The sequence below is a fragment of the Dendrobates tinctorius genome, unplaced genomic scaffold (assembly GCF_039654945.1).
Source record: "Dendrobates tinctorius isolate UK_male_01 unplaced genomic scaffold, ASM3965494v1 ptg000060l, whole genome shotgun sequence".
NCBI classification, from domain to species: domain Eukaryota; kingdom Metazoa; phylum Chordata; class Amphibia; order Anura; family Dendrobatidae; genus Dendrobates; species Dendrobates tinctorius.
Window position 1 is genome coordinate 29,632,985 of NW_027361728.1, and position 14,405 is coordinate 29,647,389.

At 43.6% G+C, this 14,405-nt stretch overlaps 1 protein-coding gene across 10 annotated transcripts in view; it reads right to left on the reverse strand.

Moving 5' to 3' along the window:
* The window catches only part of NAALADL2 (N-acetylated alpha-linked acidic dipeptidase like 2), a 1,451,400-nt gene that overhangs the window by 206,262 nt on the left and 1,230,733 nt on the right, over positions 1–14,405 (reverse strand). The gene's annotated exons all lie outside the window — the stretch shown is intronic.

Consider the following 14,405-nt stretch of genomic DNA (forward strand, 5'->3'; position numbering starts at 1 on the left):
TCATCAAATGCTCCACCAGTGCTGGTAGAGGGGCAGCTGGAGTATGAAGTAGGGCACATTGTTGAATCCCGGTGGGTGCGCTGGAGACTCCAGTATCTGATACACTGGAAGGGGTAATCTCTGGAGGATCGTTCATGGGTTCCGGCCAGTTCGGTGCATGCCGATCGTCTGGTGCGTGCTTTCCACGCCAGATACCCAGACAAGCCTGGGGGTCCAGTGGCCCCCCTTTAAGAGGGGGGTACTGTCATGGTTTGAACAGGGTTCTTGCCCTGCACTCACAGGGTTAAGTGTTCATGGCCTCTTTCTGGATCTGGGAGGGGTATTTATACTCACTCTTTACCAGGGTTCTCTGTCAACTATACTGTTGTTTTGGTGTGTCTGACCCCTGGTGTGCGTGTATTCTGCATTGCTTGTTTGCTTCCTGTGTATGACCCGGTCTGTTCCCTCACTCTGTACTCCATCTCTCGTTTTGGTACTATTGTCTTTTCTGGTTCTGACCTCCTGGCTTGGCTATCGTTACTCCGTTACAGTTTGTCCCTATTGTACCGTCTATTGCCCGTTCTGGTTTTCTGATCTATTGCTACGTCCTGACTATCCATTCTGTCTAACCCTTTGGTACTGTATTGCTATCTTGTGCTTTGACCCTGGCTTCATCTGGTTTCTGTCTCTGTCTATGCCCCTTGGTAACATTGTCCTGTAGTTACCTTTATAGGAGTTTCCCTGCAGCTCCTAGCTCTGTGGAGCTTAGGCCATGCCCCCAGCAGTCACGTGTTTCAGGTCCTGATACTCTGAAGCACGTATCATCACTGCTGCTGCCCTGCTCCACAGGTATCTTTGAGCACTGTTTTTGTACTCAGGACACACGCACTGGCTCAGTGAGCAAGTGTAGTGCAGGGTTCCTGACACTTGTTTGCTTTTACAGTTGCTGCCTGACTTTGAGTTGCTCAGCTTACTTGTATGCTGAATACCCAAGTTCTTCTCCTGTTCTGTAGTCATGAGTATTCTCCCATTTAATGTATATGCAGCAATAAGATTACACCATCCTAGGTACATTACTCTACATTTATCAACTTTATATATCAATTGCCAGATGTTTGCCGATTCAGTCATCTTATCCAGATTGTTTTGCAATATTGAAAATTCAAGGTCAGATTTTAATATCCTACATAGTTTGGTGTCTTTAATAAAGATATTCAAAAGAATCTGTCCTAGCACAGATGCCTGCGATATCCCCTTGCTGACTATATCCCATTTAGAGAATGTACCATTTATGACAACTCTTTGGTTTCCTCTCTTTTATCTAATTCCTTACCCATCTGCATATAGTTTCCCCTAGTCACTGTGTCACAGCCGCATTCTCAAAGTCCAGATTTGCATTTATCTCCTCACAGAAATCCAATATGTTGCTTAGATCCAAGTTATTCTTCATGAATCCATGCAGTTGTCATTTACTATTTGTTATCTACAATCTATTTGTGCAGATCATCTCTTAAAATGATAATTTCCCTCGGGATCAATCAAGTGTATCGCATCGTATCGTATTGTAAAATACCTTCAGAAACATTACGGATGTCAAACTTACAGGATGATAGTTGCCTGGATCCAGCTTCTTACCTTTCCAAAAATTCTCCAATCCTGTGGCAACAACCTTGTTACAAGATTCTAAGAATATAAGATACATCGGTCTGTCAATTACTGACATCAATTCCCTTAATATCCATGGATGAATGCCATCTGGGTTGGAGTATTTCTCAATGTTTAATTTGCTCAGGAGGAGTACTTCATCTTGTGTTAAACTAGTGGTATCAGGTGGTAAACTCTGATTTTTGCCTTGTTGAATGATCCCTGGAGCAGTCAGTTTATTTGTGAACATGGATGAAAAGTGCCTGTTTAATACCTTAGCCTTTTCTTTCTCCTCTATAATTATATTCAGTTGTGTGAAAAAGTGTTTGCCACCTTCCTGGTTTCCTATTTTGCATGTTTGTCACACTTAAATGTTTCAGATCACCAAAAAAATTAAATATTAGGCAAAGATAGCACAAGTAAACAAAAAATGCAATTTTTAGCTAAAAATCTTTAAAATTACAAGAAAAAGAAACCCAAACCTACAGGGCCCTGTGTGAAAAAGAAACCCCCTTTCTTAAAACATACATTTATGTGCTCACTTGCATTATCTTTGTCTAATATTTCAATTTGTTTGGGGATCTGAAACATTTAAGTGTGACAAACATGCAAAAGAATAGGAAATCAGAAAGGGGGCAAGTACTTTTTCACTAAGCTGAAGTTATCATCTGTTGCAATCCATTTTTTTCTTTTTGGCACTGATGAACATTTTATTACCAGAGAGTATAAGTTTTCCACCAGATTCTACTAGTATATCTTTAAACATTCCCCATTTATGTTTGGCAACCCCAGTTACCATGACATGTCCCATCCTACAAGGTTAAGTTCTTTTCTTAATTTGTTGAAATCAGCTTTCCTAAAGTTCCAGGTCTTTCCATTTCCCCTTTGCAATGTTTTATTGAATTTTACATTGAAATTTACGATATTATGGTCGCTGCATACCAAATGCTCCCTGACCTGTAGATCTTAATTTGCACCAGATCCAGCAGATTATTTCCCCTTAAATAATATTAGTATATATAATTAATATATTAAGTAAGTGCAAAATAACTTTGATTTCCACTTTTTATGTATGACGTAGATTAGCACAAATTTACCGACGACCAAAAATAGTATTATGAGAATTTGCAATCTTTCATGGTTGCTAAGAACTTCTGAAAACTTGCACATTAAACTTCTATTCCCTGCTACAACCATTAACTAAGTGAAGCACTTTTATAGTCTTTAGCAGGAGTATTTACTGGCTGACAGCCATTTGGATAATGGTATAACAGAAATAGAAGTCAATTGAGTTTTCCTATACATACCATTAAGCCTCCATCCATCCATTCACTCACAGTAACTTATACCGAGAGCCGCAAAGTTAACATACATTTGAAAGAGGCTGCATTTTAATCATGCTTTATTATAGATGAATAGCAAGAAAAAAAATAATGAAAAAATGATAAGATCACATAGAATTATAATTATATGAATCAAAGCAGAAATCATGTTATAAACAGTTCATCAGTTTTCTAACATTTCTGCTTTTTATTTAGCATTCATCTCTTTTCATACCAACTTACTTTGGCTCATAAAAATGTGATTGATCCTGAGCACATATAATCAGTGAATGAGGATCTCTATCAAGTTGGATACAGCTGACAATTGTTTTATTGGCCACATAAACAAATATGCAAAGTAATAGTTTGGCTGACAAGCAAATAAAAACAATGGAATAAAACTCTACATCTTCATTGTCCAATATAATTTTATATTCAGTGGACAACTATTCTCTGTGGAACTAAATGTTTCACTAAGAGAAATTGACTTTTGCATTCATACTTTTTTAAACTCTACATAAGAGGTGAACAAATATATTCAAGTGGAAATGAATCTTACTTATATTTTACAAACATTAGCATTCACCAAAATGTGGATTTTTTTGTAATTGGCTTTCACATAGACTTAGCAAAATGGCACTGTAAAACCATTATAAACCATCAACATTTAATAAACAAAAATCCATATACTCTCTTCGCTGCACAACTCATCATCATCATCAGTCGGGTCCTTGTCATATATTCAGCTCACCACTGCTTGTGCTAAAGGATTCTGCAAGAGGATTGTGTGGGAGGATTGTGGGCAAGCACGTGAAAAGTAATGGCATAATGATGTCATGACATTCTCTGTGATCTTGTGCGCAAATTTACAGAACTTTCCTGGACCTCATCAAAGCTGGAAGTTCCAGCCCAGTGCTAGATTTCAGCACAAGTTGTGATCTGAAGATGTACTTTAAATACACAATGCATCAGCACACCACTATTAAACATTTAACGACCGCTGAAACGCTTTTAAGAGGTTTTATTCCTGAGTGCGTGCTTTTTATTAGCGCTGAGAAATAAGGGTATAGCGCCCCTCAGCGTCGGAAAATCTCCTGGGGTCTCGGTTAGGCTACTTTCACACATCAGGTTTTCGGCGTCAGGCGCGTTCCGGCGTCGTGCCGGATCCGGCAAATGTTTTGTAAAACCGGATGTGACGGATCCGGTTTTCTGCCGGATCCATCTTGCGCATGACAGCCAAAACCGGATCCGTTTCATCTAGTTCATCCGGTTTTCGATCCGTTTTTCGACGGATTACGCCGGATCCGGTTTTTAAAAAGGCCCCTTGTGGGCGTCCGAACGGGATTGGCTACTGAAAAACTATATATACCGTGTTCCTACAGCCCTTCTTTGACAGGTTGTAGAGGAGAAAGTGCAGGTTGGAGAGAAGAGCAAGTGACTGGCAAAGATGGATGTTGTGATTGGAAATATTTTGAAGAATTTGGCGGATTTTACAGCGGAGGCGAATCGTTTGAGGGTGATTGTTCTGGAGAAGGAGAGAGCAAGACAGCAGCGCATCAGGCATCGTAGACGATGTTTGTGGATCCACCCCATCACAGCCAAGAGAATGATGCGTGGGGTCTATTCTACACTCTGCATGGACCTTAGACGAAACCCGGATACATTTTTTGGATATGTTCGGATGAAAATGGAGAATTTTGATTACTTGGTGGAGCGCATTGCACACCTCATAAGAAAATCGGACACCTATTGCCGCTTCTCTGTTTCACCTGCAGAGCGTCTGATGGTGACTTTAAGATAAGCCACATTTATTGGATATGCCTCGCATCAGAGCACACTTTCACTGCAATCTTGTTGGTGGTAGTTTGTATCTCCAAGTGTTATAGCTGAGTTTTGGTATGTAATGCTGTGATTTTAAACTAATTGATTGATTTTTAATTCCCCACAGATTTCTTGCAACTGGAGAATCCCTTTCGTCACTGCATTTCCAGTACAGACTCGGGATTTCCACCATATCTGGAATAGTGAAGCACACATGCCGTGCACTGTGGGACTCCTTAGCTGAAGAGTTTTTACCAGAGCCCACAACAGAGGTGGATTGAAATTTCAGAAAAGTTTCAACAGATATGTCAGTTTCCGAACTGCTTGGGTGCTGTGGACGGGAAACATATCCGCATTGTAAAGCCAGCCGGATCGGGATCGGAATATTTCAATTACAAGAAATATTTTTCAATTGTCCTCATGGCCATTGCTGATGCGGAATACAAATTTATTGCTGTTGATATTGGGGCCTATGGCCGCTACAATGACTCTCAAGTTTTCAAACTGTCTGCCATGGGGCGTAAACTGTATGGAAACACCTTCCAGTTCCCATCCCCTAGACCGCTGCCGCAAACATCTGGTCCACCTATGTCATTTGTCTGTGTAGGGGATGAAGCCTTCCAGCTGTCAGAACACCTTTTGAAACCGTACGGTAGCAGAGGATTGTCAAGAACAAAACGCATTTTTAATTACCGCCTCACAAGAGCAAGAAGAATGGTTGAATGTACCTTTGGTATTCTGACAGCCAAATGGCGGGTCCTATTGACTGCGATCAACCTCAAGACAGAAACTGTGGACGAGGTGATCAAAGCTTGCGTGGTACTCCACAATTTTATTATCTGCAAGGAACCCATTTCCATTGAGGACACCTCTGAAGAAACCACCTTGCAAGATTACCATGACATTACCACTAGAAGTTCTGTGACGGTTTCAGTAATGAGGGACAATTTTGCACTATACTTTATGTCACCTCAAGGCAGAGTACACTGGCAGGATGACAGAGTGTGAAAGATTTGTGCCCTTAACCAAACTTGTGTACCTTCTGTACCAACAGTATATACCTTTGCCAACCAAAGCTGGCTATCTTGTCATGGTCTTACTATTTTTACCTTTAGGCCACAGGTGTGTACCTGGTTGTGTTTTATGCAAAGTATTTCACCTTTTAACAAAAGTTGTGTACATTGTTAGGAAATCACCAACAATAAACACAACTTTTTAGGTGAAATACTTTGCTTCAAACACAACCAGGAACACAACTGTAGCAAAAAGCTAAAATTTACCCACAGTTATATACCTGGTTTTGAATACCTTTTTACCTTTTAAATACCCTGTATTTAACCTTTTTTTTAAACATATTTCGCCACAGAAAGAAATGACAGACAACCAGTGTAAACGATAATTTAACTTTTATTTAATTTTTTTTTTTTTTTGTAAAATGTTTTTAAAGTTAAAAAAACTTTTTTAATAAAGGTTTGAAACCAACTGGGCATTTTTATTACAAAACACACATTATAAATCGGTGTAGTGTGGGGTGGAAATACTGCTGGAGGGGCTGCGGGACACTTCGACACTGGGAGTGTGGAGAGAGGACTGGGATCGTTGTGGGGAAGGAACAGTTAGAGGTGAAGGTGTGGAAAAAGCTACAGAATGGGTGGACATGTGGGAGGCAGAAGAGATGGTGGGCGGTGGAGTGGAGGGTTGGGCAGGGACTGTAGGAGCAGATGATGTTGATGGAAAGTTGTATGGGGAAGCAGTTTGGTACGGGGAAGGAGTTTGGTACGGGGCAGGTTGCTGGAAGTGGGGAGATGTCTGGTACTGGGGAGGTTGCTTGTACTGGGGAGATGGCTGGTATGTAACAGGAGAGGGAGGATGGAAAGTGGCTGGAGGGGGTGCAGGTGGAGGAACTACTGGGGTGGGAGGTAACGTGCTGGAGAGCACCGTGGCATGAATGCATTACATTCATCTGCTGACTAGGAGAGAGCGTTTCCATGCGCTCCACAACAGACCTGAAAAAGGTGTGGTTTGGCGAAGATCTTGCTTCTGAATGCATGGTTTGCAGAAGTGTCTTCACCTCCAGAATGCTGGAGTTGATCTGCTGATAGCCTGCGGAGATTTGCTCTGACAAGACTTTTAGACAGTTCTGGAAAGATGCATTCAGATGCAAGAACTCTGGCGCATAAGTCTTTTCCTGACCCCTCTGCCGCTGCCGCCCAGTACCCGCAGGTGTGGTAAGGGTGGGGTAAAGGGAAAGCGATCTCCTCACCAGCAGCTTCATGTAATGTAGGCAGCCACAATGCTCCTGTGCTGGTGGATGGGACAGATGGGTCGAATGTGTGGGAAGGCTGGGAAGGTGCAGATGTACCGGGGCGGTCGAAGTGTCCCTCGGTGCCGGTCTCCTCAGGGATCGCCTCAGAAGGGTCCAATCGTGCAGGCTCCCGAGTGCTGCTCACCGTGCTGTGGAATAAAGAGAAAAAAAAACAATTAAAATAGTGACATGGCATGGCCCTGGCTGAAAAAAAATTGTTACATCTAAACATTTTTTTTTCACATGTGGTGTGTAATATTTACCTTCTGGTGACCATTGTATCCCGGAGGAACGACAGGGCTCGTGCGTACTTGTACTTGCTCCTGCATCCTCCAGATCCACTCGGGGCCCGCATCTCCTTATTGAACTCCTTCTTGAAACGATCCCTCACAGACCGCCACCGCTTCACAATTCTGTCCCCTGAAACGAGAAAGGACAAAGTGGTTAGTATACAACATCAGTGTTTCCCAAACTCCAGTCCTCATGGTCCCCAGGGGTCATGTTTTCAGGTTTTCCATAGTAAATAGAAATCCTGAACACATGATCCGTGGGGACCACGAGGCCTGGAGTTCGGGAAACACTGGTTTACATCAAGCAACCGGTACTGTATATACTTACGCTCTTTAATCTGGGCCCGAGCATCGAGGTCCTCCCAGCGGCCCACAAGGAGCGAACAGATTTCCTCCCAGAGTCGTCGGGTAACAATCAGGTCAGCATGGCGGTGGTCAGCCATATTCCATAGCTGCTCCCTTTCTCTGACGAGATCGATGAGGTGGTCCATATCAATTCCTCCATCCTCACCATCTGAGTCGGGAGCACGCTGTGAAGGCTGTTAAAGTAAAATAGAAAAATAGCAAAATTAGTCACCACACTTTAAGACATGAAATAAAAAGTGTACCAAAATTTAACTTAAATATTATACTTACACGCTGGTGACGCCTTGTTGCTGTCGCCGACGACCCTGGGAGGCACTGCGAGGACCTCTAGGCCGAGCACCAGATTGGGAAGACTAGAGAAGAAAAGAAAAAAATTTATGTGTTTGGATGTTGGCATATTTGTTTGCTGTGTGATGTCTGCGGTACATTGTTTTCTATTTGTTGTGTGTAGTGTGATGTTGTGTTTCTGCGTTTGATGCAAAAAACTTACCAATTGTGAGCCCACTCCTGGTGTCTGTCCACCCCTTCCTTCTTCTTCTGGGAGCTCCTCTTCAGCTTGTGATTCCTGTTTTGAAATAAAAGCCAATGAATAGACATATATTACAGAGATGATGGATTTTGGAAATAAAAACTTACCGTCAAATGCTGACGATGCGAGGGAGGGCTCCCAGAAGAAGATGTGCTGTCCTCTTGCTGGCCAGACTCCATGGCTGTGGGTGGTACTGCTGCTGCTGCCAGTGCGGCCAGTGCTGCTGCTGCTGCTGCTGCATCTCTTGGGCGGCTGTTGAATAAAGAGAAACAAAGGGCCAATGAATATCTTGATATTCCTTGGCCCTAGTTTTGAGGAATGGGGGATTTGATAATTACCGTCTCTCATCTGCTGCTGGACTCCCCTCCCATTGTTCAGCATGTTCCCTTTGCTGCTCCATTTGGGGTGGTGGTGGTGCTGATGGTGCTGCAGTGGTCTCCTGCGCCTGGTTCCTGTCTTGGGTGGCATGTTGGGTGTGGCTGAGGGTCCCACTGTCATGCTTTTATATATGTGTGCTGTGGGCAGAGCTACTGAGCATGCTCAGACCCAAAAAACCGGATCCGGCCACCGGATCCGTCTTTCGCCGGTTCTGGCGCATTGCGGCGCTCATAGACTTTCATTGTGTGAAAAAGCCGGACGAGCCGGATCTGGTAGGTCCGGCTTTTTAGCCGGAGACAAAAAACGTTACAGTAGCCGTTTTTTCCAGACGCTGGATTGCGACACATTGCTGGATCCGGCGAAAACCGGATGAAACGCATGGCCATCCGGCGCAAATGCAAGTCAATGGGGGGGGAAACTGGATCTGGCATTGCATTTCGCCGGATCCGGTTTTTGTCAAAAGAGCCGGATCGCGCCTGACGGCGAAAACCTGATGTGTGAAAGAGGCCTTACCGGTGAAGATATTATATTGTAAGTGCCTTCAACAAATTACAAGAACAGCTTAATATGGCAAAACAAAACAAACTACCTTGACAGGGAAAGCGTTTTAGTTACTGCAAGAAATTTCTGTTCCTAAAGGGAACCTGTTGTGTAAAAAAAACACTATCAATCTGCAGATATGGGGTTAATCTGCAGTTTATCATTCTAAAGCTGCTCGGAGTGCGCAGTGAGAGCCTCACTGCTGAGTGGAGATTTACTTTATTGTTCAGCAGCTTCGGACTTCCAGTCATAGAGGTGGGCAGGAGCGGCCTCAGTCACCGCTCAGTGCATAGTGAGCGGCACCTGGAACCACACACCGCCACTGACTGCCTGTCCATTCTAATGCTTAAAACCATTAAAAATTCTTATAGATGTGATAGGTACAATTTTGTAATGCATGTATTGTTAGGCTTCATGCTAGCATAGGCACGACTCAGAATTTAAAAATTGCCCAAAATTTAAATATACTTATCAGACTGTTGAGTTCAAGTCAGGAAACCAGTGATCACTCTGTACATCACAGTTCTTAAAATGGATATATGAAACTGGGTTCAGGGTGGATTTTAGTGGATTCTAGGTAAAAGTTTTAGATTGTGAGCCCCATCGGGGACAGTGCCAATAATGTCTTTAAAGCGCTGTGGAATTAATGGTGCTATAAAAATGAGTAAAATAAATAAAAAAATAAATAAATAAAAGAACTGGAATGAAGGAAATATGGGAGTATTAACAAATTAAACCCACAATCGCAACCTAGATTGCTATTCATTTACTATGTGCCTTTTGTTAATGAAAGAAAATGGATCTACAGTTGTGGCCAAAATTATTGACACCCCTGCAATTTTGTCAGATAATACTCAGTTTCTTCCTGAAAATGATTGCAAACACAAATTCTTTGGTATTATTATCTTTATTTAATTTGTCTTAAATGAAAAAACACAAAAGAAAATGAAGCAAAAAGCAAAACATTGATCATTTCACACAAAACTCCAAAAATGGGCCAGACAAAAAGTATTGGCACCCTCAGCCTAATACTTGGTTGTACAACCTTTAGCAAAAATAACTGCGACCAACCGCTTCCGGTAACCATCAATGAGTTTCTTACAATGCTCTGCTGGAATTTTAGACCATTCTTCTTTGGCAAACTCCTCCAGGTCCCTGATATTAGAAGGGTGCCTTCTCCAAACTGCCATTTTTAGATCTCTCCACAGGTCTTCTATGGGATTCAGGTCTGGACTCATTGCTGGCCACCTTAGAAGTCTCCAGTGCTTTCTCTCAAACCATTTTCTAGTGCTTTTTGAAGTGTGTTTTGGGTCATTGTCCTGCTGGAAGACCCATGACCTCTGAGGGAGACCCAGCTTTCTCACACTGGGCCCTACATTATGCTGCAAAATTTGTTGGTAGTCTTCAGACTTCTTAATGCCATGCACATGGTCAAGTAGTCCAGTGCCAGAGGCAGCAAAGCAACCCCAAAACATCAGGGAACCTCCGTCATGTTTGACTATAGGGACCGTGTTCTTTGAATGCCTCTTTTTTTCTCCTGTAAACTCTATGTTGATGCCTTTGCCCAAAAAGCTCTACTTTTTTCTCATCTGACCAGAGAACATTCTTCCAAAACGTTTTAGGCTTTTTCAGTTAAGTTTTGGCAAACTCCAGCTTGGCTTTTTTATGTCTCGGGGTAAGAAGTGGGGTCTTCCTTGGTCTCCTACCATACAGTCCTTTTTCATTCAGATGCCGATGGATAGTACGGGTTGACACTTTTGTACCCTCGGACAGCATGGCAGCTTGAACTTGTTTGGATGGTAGTCGAGGTTCTTTATCCAACATCCGCACAGTCTTGCATTGAAATCTCTTGTCAATTTTTCTTTTCTGTTCACATCTAGGGAGGTTTGCCACAGTGCCATGGGCTTTAAACTTCTTGATGACACTGCGCACAGTAGACACAGGAACATTCAGGTCTTTGGAGATGGACTTGTTGCCTTGAGATTGCTCATGCTTTCTCACAATTTGGTTCTCAAGTCCTCAGACAGTTCTTTGGTCTTCTTTCTTTTCTCCATGCTCAATGTGGTACCCACAAGGAAACAGGACAGAGGTTGAGTCAACTTTAGTCCATGTCAACTGGCTGCAAGTGTGATTTAGTTATTGCCAACACCTGTTAGGAGCCACAGGTAAGTTACAGGTGCTGTTAATTACACAAATTAGAGAAGCATCACATGATTTTTCGAACAGTGCCAATACTTTTGTCCACCCTCTTTTTTATGTTTGGTGTGGAATTATATCCAATTTGGCTTTAGGACAATTTTTTTTGTGTTTTTTCATTTAAGACAAATTAAATTAAGATAATAATACCAAAGAATTTGTGTTTTCAGGAAGAAACTGAGTATTATCTGACAAAATTGCAGGGTGTCAATACTTTTGGCCACAACTGTATATCTTCTTCATCCATTCTACAATCACATCTGAAATTGTAATAGCAACCAAGCAAATTGTGCACATAAACTTAAGCCCTCCAATACAAATTAGATTTCTGCTAAACAAATTACTAAATACTTTAGTCTGTGCATCATGCCCAAGACCAAATCATTTATTATTGCAAACTTTTGTCATTTGTCCCCAAAATATGCTTAAATGGAATTTTTCAGCAGGTTTTTGATATTTAATATGAGAGCAGCATAATATAAGGCAAGTGATATTGATTTCAGGGGCGTTTCACTTATTAGGCTGTGTGATGTAGTTTCAATACAATAAGTGTTTCATCTGCAGGAGATTATCATTGCTTGACTAGGTCTCATGTGTTAAGCAGTCAGACTAATCTGTGTAATCCTGTTCCCAACACAAATGGGCACCCTGTTGACAATGTACACAGGACGCTACCAATCAGGGGTGTAGGTGAGGTTATACACAGCTCAGCATTCTGACCACTGATACATCTATAAGAGAGAAAACAAGTATTTTATCAAAATTACACCAAGCAGTCCAGTAAGTGATACATAGCTGGAATCTGGTTCTATTGCCATATGTCATGATGATCTCCTAATACATAGCAAAAATCTGCTGACAGATTCCCTTTAAGTCTTACCACCCCGAGTGTCCTGTGCCAATACAATATCTTCAAAGTAGTCTCACAGCCACATTTATTTCAGGAATACTGTTGAATAATGTATAACATGTTTTAACAACTCTGCCGGCATCACTGCATGGCCTCCCATTCCCCACCTGCCTTACTGACTACTCCAGGCCATGCTGTGAGTTCTGTCTGCTGCCGACTCCATGCTGTATGCCTCTTGCCTCTTGCCTGCTCTCTGCATACTTCCTGGCTGTGTGCATAGGGTAACAGGCTGAAGTTGCTTCCTGAACGTATGCATTCTGCTTCCAGGTGGTCAGTTGGTGAAGATACCAAGACAGTGGGTTACTCATCCTCTAACCCGGAAGAGGCGGTCCAGTTTTTTCAGGTTAACAGTCTGCAGATGCTTCCTGAAGGTATGCCTCCAGCTTCCAGGTGGTAAGGTGGTGAAGATCTCAAAAAATGTGCTCATCTCTGCTTTCCACCAGTCTAGAGGAAGAAGCCCAGGTCATTGCGGAGGTTGACCCCGTCGGGCACCAAGAGACTTGGCACTCTGTGATTCCTGATGGCACACCTACTTCACCTTACCCGAAGGTTGTCGTGTCTACCAGGACTGTGTGTGGTCCCAAACTCCTTCTGCAGGTCATCCTGGCAGGCTTGAAGAAGAGAGGCCGTAAAGGAGGGTGTACTATAACAACCCTGCTGGCATCACTGCATGGCCTCCCATTCCCCACCTGCCTTACTCATTACTTCGGGCCATGCTGTGAGTTCTGTCTGCTGCCAGCTCCATGCTGTATGCCTCTTGCCTCCTGCCTGCTCTCTGCATACTTCCTTGCTGTGTGCATAGGGGGGCAGTGCCGGTACTCTCTGGTTCTTACAGAATCAGAGTGCACCTGCCTATGGTATTCCCAGCCAATTGCCAATGGGCCTCTAGTATTTAGGGCAGCTCCTCCAGGTGGAAGCTGCCTGAGCAACGTCTTTACTCAGTCAATGTCTTGCTGCTAAGTTACCAGGTTCTGTCCTGTCTCTGCCTGCTCTGGGGGCATCATACCCAGATCTGTTTCTGTGTGCTTTGTGTCATGTTTTCTGCCCACCAGGAGGCAGAATATCCTGGTCTCTGTATCCCTGTCTCTGTGCATTGACTCATACCTTGCCTTGTCTGAACTCCATCCTAAACCTGTGTCCGGCTTATCCCTGTCTCTGTGCCTTGCCCTGTACGTTGCCTAGTCTGAACTCTGTCCTTTACCTGTGTCTGTTTTATCCCAGTCTGTGGCCTTTCCTTCTCTGCTTGGTGTACCCTTGTCTTTACTCTCTCTGTCTTGCTGTTACTGCAGTTCCGCTCTGCTCCTCTTTTGCTGCTGCAGACCCTCTTGCTGCAGCTTCTTTCTGCATACCTGTGGTTTCGTCTTGCTTCGCTCTGGCTGCTGCAGAACCTTTTGCTGCAGCTTCTCTCCACATCTATTGCGGTTCCGACTTGCTTCATTCTTGCTGCTGCAGAAACTCTAGCAGCAGCTTCTCTCCGCATACCTTGTGGTTTTGCCTTGCTGCGTTCTTGCTGCTGCAGAACCTCTTTCTGCAGCTCCTCTCCGCATACCTGCAGTTCCACTCTGCTTTCCTTCTCTGTGGCACCTGCTGCTGCAGAACCTCTTGCTGCAAACTGCAGTTTCTCTCCGCACACCTGCGGTTCCGCTCTGCTATCCTTCTCTGTGGCACCTGCTGCTGCAGAACATCTTGCTGCAAACTGCAGCTCCTCGCCGCAGCCTTGCGGTTCTATCCTGCTCCACTCCTTGCACTTCTTCTCTGCCCAGCAACCCTGCGGTTATGCTCTGTTTCCATTCTGTATTCTGTGGATCCTTGTCCTACCCATCTGTACTGGTTCCTAAACCAGTTCCTGCATCTTCTGTGTGAACAGCTCTCTACCTGTTCCCTCATACCCTTCATACCTGTCTATGGTCCCATTCTTCCTGAACCAGTTTCTGCATCTCTTGTGTGAACAGCTCCTTACCTGTTCACATATACTACTCGTCTCAGTCCGACTCTGTCCTGTCACTACCGAGTCAGTTCCTGCCAGTGCCTTAGATGTGCCACCTGCCTGCCAGTACATCAACCATGCCCACCTGCCTGCCAGTGCCTCACCATGCCTGCCTACCTGTCAGTGCCTCAGCTGTGC